The following is a 13,139-nucleotide window of genomic DNA, read 5'->3' as shown; positions in this document are numbered from 1 at the left end:
GCTTATCAAGCGATATGACAAATGTCTCAATGTATTTGGTACCTATGTGGAAAAATAAAGGTATGTCATATCTTTAATGTCTCGTTCTATTTTTTTAACTTTTATACACAACTCTGACAACAGTCGACAGGGGGAACTTATTTTTCAACTTACCCTCGTATATAGGGTACCCAAACAGAGAAAGAAATTAAACATACCAGTACCCAAGATATTAGGTACCCAAACGGAGAAAGAAAGGTAACGTATATTGGGTACCGAAGGTACTCAAACAAAGAAAGTAATGAAACATATATAAAAGGTACCCAAACAAAAGAGAAAGAAATGTAACATATATTGGGCACTCAAACAAATAAAGAAATGAAACATATATAGGATACCCAAACAGAGAAAGAAATGAAACATACCAGTACCCAAGATATTGAGTACCCAAACAGAGAAAAATGTAACATATGTTGGGTACTCAAACTAAGAACTAAGCAATGGAAATGACTTGAAAATCAAAGCAACGGCATTTTTCTACATAACAACACAAGTAAATTTAACAGTGAAAGAACAAGGCTTTCTTTAGTAAGCAGAATCTGAAATAAACCCACCAGGCAGAACGGGAAAACTCCCTGAAAAACATTCCTCAATTAAAATGTTCACAATTAAGGAAACCATTATTACTTCCATTGTGTACATACAAGAACCTGGCACTTGAAGAAACCAGCGGACTGTGCCTGGGCAATGTGGACGACTAACACATTCAAAAACAGAATAGCCCTTGATAAAATAGAGAAAATCTCAGGACACTGCCTAAGCAGAAACAACCGTGGATAATATTATAATGTTTCAAAAGTTCAGAACTTAAAGCAGATAACCAGAATAACGCTTAGTGCCTTGCAGTTAACAATATGTAAAAACTGTTATTAGTTTATAATATTCAACCTTGTTACTCTGGAGTCTTCCCCGCCGTAATGGTATATAATTCCGTTTGGTTCATGTCCGTGGTCGGAAGCCATCATAGCGGTGCACTCACTCACTCACTCACCAACTGAAAAAAATGTAGTACAAAAGCGCTAACAATCTAAACGTGAGGAATCTCTTAAGAATGGATATTCACCAATTAATTTCAAAATAGAACCTAAGTTAAATAAGAATTAAATAAAAAGGAAATGGATATTTAAATAATTGAAAACGAGCAATATAGTTTTAAAATTTTCGTAAAGATACGTAATTAAAACGGCTAAGAATCGAATACAGTCTATAACTTACGGAACCAATCGACAGTAAATTTGTAATGACGTCAGAGGACATGTGAGCATGCGTAGCTATGACGTCACAAAGTCAATGTGATCTCTGATGTCATTTGCGACTTTTTGAGTCTGCTTTTGCTATTTTTTAGCTAAACATTTTCTGGCAACACTGTGCGCACGTTGTACCAGGGTTAGTAGACCAATGCTGCAAACGCAAAGGTAGCAGTATGTGACACAAATAAATATTTCTTCTCAAACCCTTCCTCTTATCCTGGATATAAAGACTGCCTATCAACCATTAAACCAACTCGGCCGATATAAGCGATATATATCCGGGCGGATTTCGAGTCATGTTGAAATTACAGAGCGATGAGAATTAAATAATTCATAGCATTTTCCCTTTGCGAAATATGAAATTTTATTGTTAAGCAGAATGTAAATGCAAATCTTGGTATAATATAAGTAAACAGCCATTCCTTTTACAATAATAAAAATAAAAGAACAGTGTTCTGTTGCAAAAGGGACAATTCTGAACCTTAAGTAATTACTTACCAGCTCGTTTTCTCTTCTTTCTTAGAACAGTGGTTATATTTCGAAAAAATCAGGTCCACTGGCGGTCGAACGATAGGGTCCTTGAACACTGGTTCCGACTTAAATTCGATTCCAGGTGAACGGGAATGGCTGCATGAGCGTTTTCGTGATTTTACCCATCTGCATCTGTAACATATATATGAGCCAATTTCCCATAGAAAGTCCTCCACGAAGGCATCATATCTTCGTGATAGGCATATTTCCTTCCCCAGGTTTGCCGTAATTAAAGAAACCAAACCAAATCAATTCAGAAAAGTCTCTTTCGTGAGTTGCCAATTTACCAAAGTCGAATAAGTATCTGAATTTCCATTTACTTAAAGCAATTTTTTTACATTACATTATTTTACAAAATATTTTCTGAAAGATTTAAGAGAACATAGCTGGAAATTTTTGCCGCAAATATTTTTATTTGTTCCGTTTTTACGAAGTTTACTTGAATAACATTCAGAACTTTGTTTATGTCTCTTAAATTTCCTCTCTCGCATTATTAAAACCAGTTCTGTTCTTAATGCATATCAATAAAGGATAGAAATATGGTGCTGCTTAATGAAGGCTGAAAGACTGGCGGTTTTGCTCTCGGGCAATCTATTTTATTCACAGCACATTTACAAAGCAGCCATAAAATGTTTCATTTTCTTAAAAACATGGCCTTTTATAAGCCAGAAAAAAAATGCATAATCAAGAAAATAAAACTAGGAAAAATAAATTAATCCTACTCTTACAAAGGTTGTATTACCTTCCCACTCTGAAAAACCAATTAATTTTTTTCGCATTCATAAAATATAAAAAGTAAAGTACAGTATCAGGGAAATTGTTTACTAGGAAATGTTTGCCAAACGGTGAAATCTATTCATTTGACAACACATTGAAAGTTTATAAAAACACATACTTCAAAGGCAAATTGAATTACAAGTATACAAATAAAAGGTTAGTATTGTGATAAGTAAAAAGCTTTTATAAGTCATAAATTGATTGAAAAATGAAGAATATGCAATGATAAGTTTGCATGTTCAGGTACACAAAAACTCTAAAAGCCGTATTTTTATTATTAAGAAGAATATACTGATAGCTTACGAAGTATGAAGCTCTCCTTTTTTTTCATTTTTTAGTCCAAAGCGGTTTTGTCCCTGAAGGACTATTGTTTTCGTTTTGCGATTTTGCGTTGGTTCACTTTTCAAACTGTTGCCACTAAATGTTAGAGTCCTGCATTATATTTGAAGAAATTAAATAATGAAAAATATGCATAAATGTATGTACATTTCTCGCATTGTGATAAATCAACGATACGTACAGCCATCGAATTTCGAATGACGTAATTCTCCTACGAATATGGGCATGTGGAAGACCAAATTTGAAATTTGGAATTTGTTTTATGATCGATTTCCTATTTTGTAAAACTTTAACGAATTTTTGATTAACAAGCTCAAGGATTTCAAAGCGAGCAATGGCAACACTCTACGGGGAAAAAAAACTTTTTATCTCCAGCGCGTGGAACTATCTATAGGAAATTATAAAGATATGCTCATTTTAAAATTATTGTGAGATATTGCTGTTGAACTAAATTTTATGGTTTAAGTGCGAAGAACCTGATATTTAATAAATAAATGTAACACACAAAATGTTAAAAAAAACGCCCATTTGGACGTAATTTAAAATCTGAAAACTTTCAGATTTCCTTTTTTATTTATCTTTTCTATTTTACTTTGGTACTACTTTGGTAGACGGTTGCACGGATTTTTGGCGATTTACGTTGGCGCAATTGTTGGCGCGATTTCTACAAACGTCAGCCATCTTGAAAAACGCTGTTTTTACGCATAGTAAAGTATTCGAAACTTAAAAAAAAAAATAAATAAATATCGTTAGAAATAATGGATTAATTTTTTTGTTGAAAATGTCGTTTTTTAAGATGGCAGGCAAGTGTAAATAAATACATTTACTATGAGTATAAAATACTAAAGTAAGGTTATTGTTACTTTCATATAGCAAAGAAGAGAATAAAAACACCGCTATAAAAACATTGTGCCAATGTTTAATTAGATTAAAATATTACTGAGATTGAATATCGAAATAAAAACATCATCCAACATTTAAAAGAATTAGAATATTATTAAATTTAAATACTTTAAAATACGTTATATAGAATATAATATATATATATATATATATATATATATATTATATAGAATAAATACATTTACTACGAGTATAAAATACTAAAGAAAGGTTAAATTATTACTTTCATATAGCATAGAAATAGAATAAATATACCACTATAAAAGCATTGAGCCAACGTTTAATTGGATTAAAATATTACGTAAATTGAATATCGAATTAAAAACCATCATACCAGCGTTTAAAAGAATTAAAATATTACTTAAATTAAATACTTTAAAATAAGTAAATAAGAACGCTTCGTACACTAGAGCTAAAGTGACAGCAATTAGTTTATTGTTGGTAAAAAAGGAGGGATGTCTAATAATTTTCTTACCGTTACATCGGTTATTTCTTCCAACATGACCACAATATCATATACGGCCGTCTCAGAATCGGCTCTTCTAACGGTCTTCATCTGTGATCTACACTTTCGCACTTCATTGAAGAAACAATTAGCGACGTTTCCTTCAAAAATTTAAAATAAATTTCCTCTGACCCTTGTAAGAATTTATAAATAAATCTTTGATTAGGAAAGCCAGGCTGGCGAAAATAAGGTCTCAAAGGACAATTTTTTGATTCCGAAAACAAAAATTCTTAGTACTTATCAAAAACAACATTCATCTTTGAAGGAGACATTTTTGAAGGAATTCGAAGATATGAATTAAATTTTAAAATGGCGCGGTAATGCACAAATTTTCAGCAACCTATCAGGGAGCTGATTACAGCTCATTAATGCACAAATATTCTAAAACCAATCAGAGAGCTGATTACATCACGCCTAGAATTAAAATTATTTAAATAATCATACATAATAAAATCATTTTGAAAAAGAAATGCAAAATTAAATTGTATTTTAATATTTAACAGCCATAATAAATGTTTAAAACATTAGATTAAATTTATAGATATTAAAACCAATTACTTTTAAAGTAAGGTGACGTCACTGATTACATCATCCACAGCATAAAATTTCATAATATGATAAAGAATAAAATATTTATTTCAAATAAAAATGCAAAATTAAATTGATTTTTAATATTTAGAAGCCATAAATAATATTTAAAACACGGAATTTATGCATAATAACACGCATTATTTTTTAAATAAAATGTCAACAAAGTATCGGTTACCATAAATAACTTATCCAGCAATGGGTTTACCATAAGTCGTATTACTCGCCAAAAGAAAAATTGCCAAAAACTCGCCAAAATCCGTGCAACCGTCTACCAAAGTAGCACGTTTACTTTTTATACATATTTTTAATGCGATTGACAAAATAAAGATTTCGAAAAGAGCTATGTAGCTGTGAATGAAATGAAATGTCTAGAAAATGGTTTCATTAAGCTATCTGAAGATTGTGAAAGCTGCCACCAAATATCTGAAATGTTTTCTTTCCTTATTTTGCCAATAATGTAATGTTTGTATAACCTTGAGTAATAGTATCAATAAAAGCTGAGTTTATTAAGTCGTAAAAGTGCCTTGGTATATGCAATGGCGTCGAGTAAAAATTGTTACAGTCTATGGTAGGTGTGATTGATGTTTATTGGGTTAACCAATTTATTTGCGTGCCAATTTGGATCCGCTTGGCAAAGAAAATGGGGGCAATCCCAGGCAGCATGCATTCGTAAACTGCACGAGAAAAATACGTACAATTTACGAATGTCCCTTCGTATAAAAACCCGTTCAAGTTGAACGTGAAAATATTATAAAAGGTGTCCAGTAAAAAATAGTAAATATTTACTTATATTTTTACGTTATCCCTATGTCTCTATGTAAATCTTCTTTGTCGATATTACAGACCAGCATGTTAAGTTTGGCAACGATCATTTGAGACACCTTGTAAATAAATACTTTTTGCTCTTAAGAATTACCTTCTCAATTCGGAAAGTTCTGTGAAGTTTTAAAGCTAAAACTAAGTATTTTAAATATAGGATCTTAAAATCTTATTTACTTCGAACTTGCTTGCGTCTGAAACGGTCGACGTGTACCAACACTCCTCTCGGAGCTCGATTTATAAAGGATAGCAAATCCCTTTGTTTGCGCTTCGGAAGATCCACGGAACTGAGATTGCTTTCTTTAAAATTTCACAGGTTAAAGCGTTAAAGTCTTTCAATATCATTTGCATACGACTCCATCGCGTGGCATCATCTATGTAATGACTAATTACATTTCCCGCATACGTAATAAGCTGACAGTGCCCCTCTGTTAGATATCGAGGATTTGTTTGTGCACTTCAGTTTAACCCAGCATCCACCTTGCGACGGACATTTCGCTGTTCCCGTCTCTCGTTTCGGAAAAGTTTTAAAACGTCGGTGCTTAATTACAAAAGATACAGGCCAGCTCAAAATTTAATTAACGGTAAAATTCAGTTTAGTCGTAATTTCGGCGGAAAAGGTTCTAAAAGAATTTCTAGCGGTATTACCATTTACAATTTATGAGAGGGAAAAATTATTTTCGTGTTTATAATGCTGTCTCTTGAAAATCATTTAACTTTTATTTTATCGAAATTTAAGACAAAGAAACTAAATTTTGCAGTTTGGTTAAAGTATAAAAATTCGAGCGATGGTGATATTTTATTTAAACTGAAGTTTTTGAAAACTAAGGTCTATCGTCAGAGTTTCCAAGATCTTTAAGACTACAGAGTCATTAAGTTGTAGAGATATTAGGTATTTTTTGAAAGCAGAAGAGATGAAAAAATGAGCAATGCCCTGGCCGGGATTCGAACCAAGGACCTCTCGAATAGGCGTCGAGCGTGCTGACCACTACACCACGAAGGCATGCTAAGAAGGCGGGAGAAATATGTAATATACTCCACCTTTTAAAGGGCGACTGGGGGTTTGGAGACCCAATCGCCAAATCCTTGTGATGGATAATTATCACCCACTACATTTTATAGTTCCAGCGCCACTGTAGGCGTACTGTATTTTATACACTGGACCACTGTATACTGTATACTGTACCACTGTATTTTATAGTTCTTGCGCCACATTAGTTATTTTTTTAAAGCAGAAGAGATGAAAAATGAGCAATGCCCTGGCCGGGACTTGAACCACGGACCTCTCGAACGCGCGTCGAGCTTGCTGACCACTACACCACGAAGGCATGCTAAGAAGGCGGGAGAAATACCTTATTAGATTTTTTTTACAGTAGGAGATGTGAAAAATATGTAGTGTTCCCGCCAGGATTCGAATCCTAGACCTCTCGATTAGGCGTCGAGTGTGCTTCCAGTTATACCCCGCAGACATGCGAAAGGAGGTAGAAAATACCTTATATACTCCCCCTTTTGAATGGAGACTGGGGAACCCAATCGCCAGGTCCTGGTGGCTACGAATTATTGCCAATCACTGTTTTTTAGTTAGGGAGTTAATTGTTGAGTCAATAGGGTTTTGAATGCTGGAGACGTGAAAAGTGTGCAATGCCCTCGCCGGAACTTGAACCCTGGACCTCTCAAATATGTGTCGTATATGCTTCCAATAATAGCACGAAGGCATGCAGAAAGTATGGAGAAAATACCTATCTTATAAGATAACTTATTCAACTTTTTTAAAATTTATTTCTTTTGAAGATTTTCATGAAATGATTATGCGCCTCATAAACATTTTCTTCAGAAAAACGCTTTCAGAAACACATTTTATTAATTGCTGTAATACTGTTTTTACTAATTGCTATAATACTGTAAATTTTCATAAAACTATCAGTAGATACATTATAAAATGTATCATTTAGATATGTCATTAAAATGAAACAAATATTTAAATTGTTAAGAAGTACTTTTATTACTTTTAAATCGCTTCAAAATATTTCAGCAATTACTCTTAAAATTTGTAAAAAAGTTAAATAAATATCTAATGAAAACTCAGAAGGATAACCTGACGATTTGTTCGACAACATACAAAATAAATTAAACATCCAACGCTTCTTTCAATGACAATATTTACAAATTTACATGGATTATAATCTGATTGTAAATACTTTGCTCCTCTGACAAAAATGAACCAGAAAAAAAAACATTTGAAAGATTCAACTTAAAATATTTATCTAATGGCAATATATGTTATTTGTCAAGGCGATCAAATATATCCTGCCTTCAGTGTGTACCTGAGGTTGTATTAAATAACGTTTTTTTATTCTTTGCACTGCTTAGAATACACTATATTAAATCAGGGGCGATTTAGTGCAGTTGATATGAAAATATAACAGTTAATATCTGGAAAAAGGAGAAAATTAAGTTTTAATATGCCTCATAGATGGTATAGTCGTTAAGGGAGCCGACTGCGATACCAAATGAACCCGAATTCGAATCCCGGATTAGGCCATGGCTGTAAATATCCGCCCCTTCTTACTTACTCATTACCAGCTGAGTTTATGCACCGCCTGTTATATGACTATCAGCACTTTTACTCAGTTGCTGGAGCATTCTATTGTCACTAGGTCTAGCCAAATATCTCTGTAGAACATTACAATTTATAGCATTTGTGCTCATTGGTAGAGCATTCTGTTGTCGCTAGCCCTAGCCAAAAATCTCTCTAGAATATTAAAATTTGTAGCATTTGTACTCCAGTGGTGGAGCATTCTCTTGTCACTACGCCTAGCCAAAAATCGCTGTAGAATATTAAAATGTGTAGTATTTGCACCCCATTGGTGGAGCATTCTATTGTCGTTAAGCCTAGCCAAAAATCACTGGTAGATCATTAAAATTTATAGCAGCATTTGTACTCCATTGTTGGAGCATTCTATTGTCGTTAGGCCTAGCCAAAACTCTCTGCAGAATATTAAAATTTCTAGCCTTTGTACTCGTTGGTGGAGCATTCTATTGCCGTTAGGCCTAGCCAAAAATGTCTGTAGAATATTAAAATTGGTAGCATTTGTATTCCATTGGTGGAGCATTCTATTGCCGTTAGGCCTAGCCAAAAATCTCTGTAAGATATTAAAATTTATAGCATTTGTACTCATTGGTAGAGCATTCTGTTGTCGTTAGCCCTAGCCAAAAATCTCTGTAGAATATTAAAATTTGTAGCATTTGTACTCCAGTGGTGGAGCATTCTATTGTCACTAGGCCTAGCCAAAAATCGCTATAGAACATTAAAACGTGTAGTATTTGTACCCCATTGGTGGAGCATTCTATTGTCGTTAGGCCTAGCCAAAAATCTCTGCAGAATATTAAAATTTCTAGCCTTTGTACTCGTTGGTGGAGCATTCTATTGCCGTTAGGCCTAGCCAAAAATGTCTGTAGAATATTAAAATTGGTAGCATTTGTATTCCATTGGTGGAGCATTCTATTGCCGTTAGGCCTAGCCAAAAATCTCTGGAGAATATTAAAATTTATAGCATTTGTACTCATTGGTAGAGCATTCTGTTGTCGTTAGCCCTAGCCAAAAATCTCTGTAGAATATTAAAATTTGTAGCATTTGTACTCCAGTGGTGGAGCATTCTATTGTCACTAGGCCTAGCCAAAAATCGCTATAGAATATTAATTAGTATTTGTACCCCATTGGTGGAGCATTCTATTGTCGTTAGGCCTAGCCAAAAATCTCTGTAGATCATTCAAATTTGTAGCAGCATTTGTACTTCATTGGTGGAGCATTCTATTGTCGTTAGGCCTAGCCAAAACACTCTGCAGAATATTAAAATTTGTAGCATTTGTATACCATTGATTGAGCATTCTGTTGTCGCTAAGCCTAGCCAAACATTCTGTTGTCGTTAGCCCTAGCCAAAAATCTCTGTAGAATCTTAAAATTTGTAGCATTTGTACTCCAGTGGTGGAGCATTCTATTGTCACTAGGCCTAGCCAAAAATCGCTATAGAATATTAAAATGTGTAGTATTTGTACCCCATTGGTGGAGCATTCATTTGTCGTTAGGTCTAGCCAAAAATCTCTGTAGATCATTCAAATTTGTAGCAGCATTTGTACTTCATTGGTGGAGCATTCTATTGTCGTTAGGCCTAGCCAAAACACTCTGCAGAATATTAAACTTTGTAGCATTTGTATACCATTGATTGAGCATTCTGTTGTCGCTAAGCCTAGCCAAACATTCTGTTGTCGTTAGCCCTAGCCAAAAATCTCTGTAGAATCTTAAAATTTGTAGCATTTGTACTCCAGTGGTGGAGCATTCAGTTGTCACTAGGCCTAGGCAAAAATCGCTGTAGAATATTGAAATGTGTAGTATTTGTACCCATTGGTGGAGCATTCTATTGTCGTTAGGCCTAGCCAAAAATCTCTGTAGATCATTCAAATTTGTAGCAGCATTTGTATTCCATTGGTGGAGCATTCTATTGTCGTTAGGCCTAGCCAAAACGCTCTGCAGAATATTAAAATTTGTAGCATTTGTACACCATTGATTGAGCATTCTGTTGTCTCTAAGTCTAGCCAAAAATTTCTGTGTAATATTAAAATTTATAGCTTTTGTACTCATTGGTAGAGCATTCGGTTGTCACTAGGCCTAGCCAAAAATCTCTGTAGTGTATTAAAATTTGTAGCATTTGTACTCCACTGGTGGAGCATTCTGCAGGCTTAGTCAAAAATCTCTGCAGAATATTAAAATTTGTATCATTTGTACTGCATTGGTGGAGCATTCTATTGTCGCTAGGCCTGCTCAAAAATCTCTATCGAATATTAAAATTTGTAGCGGAATTTATAAATTTACTTCGGAAGACGGGTATTTGTGACCTGTGGTTACTAATTAGACTCTGGCAAGACTTTGCCGAATGAGGATTTTAGCAATGCTTTATGCATTGTGATTCTGCAGGTTACTGAGAATGTTTGTTCTAGATGTCAGTGGTAACTTGGATATAAGAAGTTATTCTGAAGCATTATACTGAATAACATAAACTGGGTAATGTATGCATCACATGTGCTATTCCCATATTTACAGAGTTCCTGTGTAATGTTTGCTTGTCACACTCATAGTAGTCACTTGTGTTATTCACTTATTTACGGTTCGCTTACAATTCTCTTATGTATAGTCTGCCTGATAACTGAAGGTGACGCACCCGTTAGGTGCCTCCATAATAAAGTGAGCACCACATCTGGCCTTAATTAGAGGCCAAGCCGACGTCGGCTGAGGCCCCGCCATTGGCAAAAAAAAGTTTTAATATGCTATGGTTTCGGTCTGCTTTTGTAATGCATTATTGTACTTTTAAAGCATAATAAACAAAAATTTTAATGTACTTTAGAAGAGAAAACTTAAACTAGCCAATTTTGGTATCTATTAGTCCAAAGGGGCAATTTTCCCTGAAGGACTATTAATTTTGTTTTGGCATTTTGCGTTAAAAACTTTAAAAGGCTGTATCACATTTCAGGTCTTCGCCACCATATACTATCGTCCTGCTTTATATTTATATAAATTAAATATAATGAAGAATCTGCATAAATGTATATATGTTTCTCGCATTGTGATAAAACAACGGTACCTAGAGCAATTAAAATTTGAATAACGTAATCTTCCATAGAATATGGGCATGTGGAATTTTGAATTTGAAATATGTTTTATTATTGATTTCAGATTTTGTAACACTTCAATGAATTTTTGATTAAAAAAACTAAACGATTTCAAAGCGAGCAGGGGAACGTTGTACAGAAAAAACATTTTTATCTCCAGCCCGCGAGCTTATGTATCCGAAATTCTAAAGATATGCTCATTTTAAAATTATTTTGCGATATTGCTGTTGAACGTAATTTTATGGTGTAAGTGCCAACAACATGATATTTAATAAATAACGGTAACACATGAAACGTTAATAAAACGCCCCTTTGAACGTAATTTTAAATCTGAAATCTTTCAGAATTTTTTATTTAGTTACTTAAGTGGTTATAAACTTATAACCTCCAGTAGTCCTATGTTTTTAGACCGAGAAATAGCCAGTAATTGTTCTGAGTTAATTACCAGAAAAGTACGAATGGTTTGATTACTGAAAATTCCGTTTATTGTTTCCCATATATTTTATATTTCTTAACTTGTAGGGATCGGTAGCTATTGCATTCTTTTCCATACTTAATTTGTAGGATTTCTTATTTAAAATAACCACTTATTTATAATTTCAGCTTTTACTATAACTTCTCTTTTCCGTTTCCACACCAAAAATATCGATGAGTAAAAGAGTATTTAAGCTGTGGTTGTGGGATGGTTAAGACAAAACGTGTTTCTGCTCTCCACTGCAAGTTACGTAGTTCCTGCTAGCTCTGATCTGATAGAGTTGTAATTATTCGGCTTTGCATTATTGCTGCCGGGGTTTAAATTTAATACACCGGTTAAGGTTTTTGAACTAGTTTAACGTTAAATTTAATTGTATAGTCTTTGGCTACTAGCATACGTTTTAAATTTGAATTTGGCTGTTATATTAGTTCCATCGTCACAAGTGGTGGTTGATTCTGTTAGTTTAAGAAGTGCATTTACATTCAAAGTTCTATTTTTGTTGTTGCTTATGCTCACTTGTCTGACGTAATCAGCCCAAACCCATAAAATTACTGCCGCTGGCAACAGCCTTGAGCAGCTTTCAGGTGACAGTACTATTTAGCTGTGTTCCGCCCCGAATTTTGATGGAGAGCACCAAGGGGGGGATGGGTCCGAGGGTCTTCCACTCCTCTTCCCTTCCACCAAACTGCACGAAAGGACTTTCGGCTCGCCGCATTTTTAGAGTGCCATCTTGCCGCACCGACGCTATACATTTACAAACATCCATGCCTTATTCTTCGGCTCGGCATTCATTGACGCTAACCACTGCACCGATTGGGCGGCAATTCGTTTAATGTCTGTGGGGAGTTAGGAACTCGTTTATCCTGCCAAAGCAATCCAAACTATACAAACTGACCAATTCATAAACTTATATTTATAAAACAAATTACTAACTATTCCTTAAATGCTTAGTCAATATAAAGCCCATTTCAGTTTTCTCAAATAGCTTTATATATAAATATATATACCACCACTTTTTTTTTCCTGTGCCTCAATTTTTTTCTTTGTCACGAGGTTACATCAATAACTATTACCCCTCACTTACTCCCCGCTCTTTGACAAACTTTTATCTCCAGATCTCAATTCGAAAATTTCATGACTCGAAGAGCCCCTTTTCCGGAGTTCTAATGCAGCGCCAAAATTGCTGCCTTGAATGCGATGGTTGGAATGTGAGGATTCCATTTCTTGCCAGTCGCCTCCCGGGAAG

At 34.3% G+C, this 13,139-nt stretch overlaps 1 non-coding gene across 1 annotated transcript; it reads right to left on the bottom strand.

The window, feature by feature from the left end:
• Positions 1–6,684: 6,684 nt before the first annotated feature.
• Positions 6,685–6,757, bottom strand: TRNAR-CCU (transfer RNA arginine (anticodon CCU)). The gene has a single exon. It is a non-coding gene; the product is annotated as a tRNA-Arg (tRNA).
• Positions 6,758–13,139: the final 6,382 nt, after the last annotated feature.

Source organism: Stegodyphus dumicola, chromosome 7 (assembly GCF_044657685.1).
Source record: "Stegodyphus dumicola isolate Sdum_Otavi_A_Nest chromosome 7, ASM4465768v1".
NCBI classification, from domain to species: domain Eukaryota; kingdom Metazoa; phylum Arthropoda; class Arachnida; order Araneae; family Eresidae; genus Stegodyphus; species Stegodyphus dumicola.
Note: the sequence above shows the minus strand (reverse complement) of the source record. Positions and strands in the feature narration are given on the sequence as shown.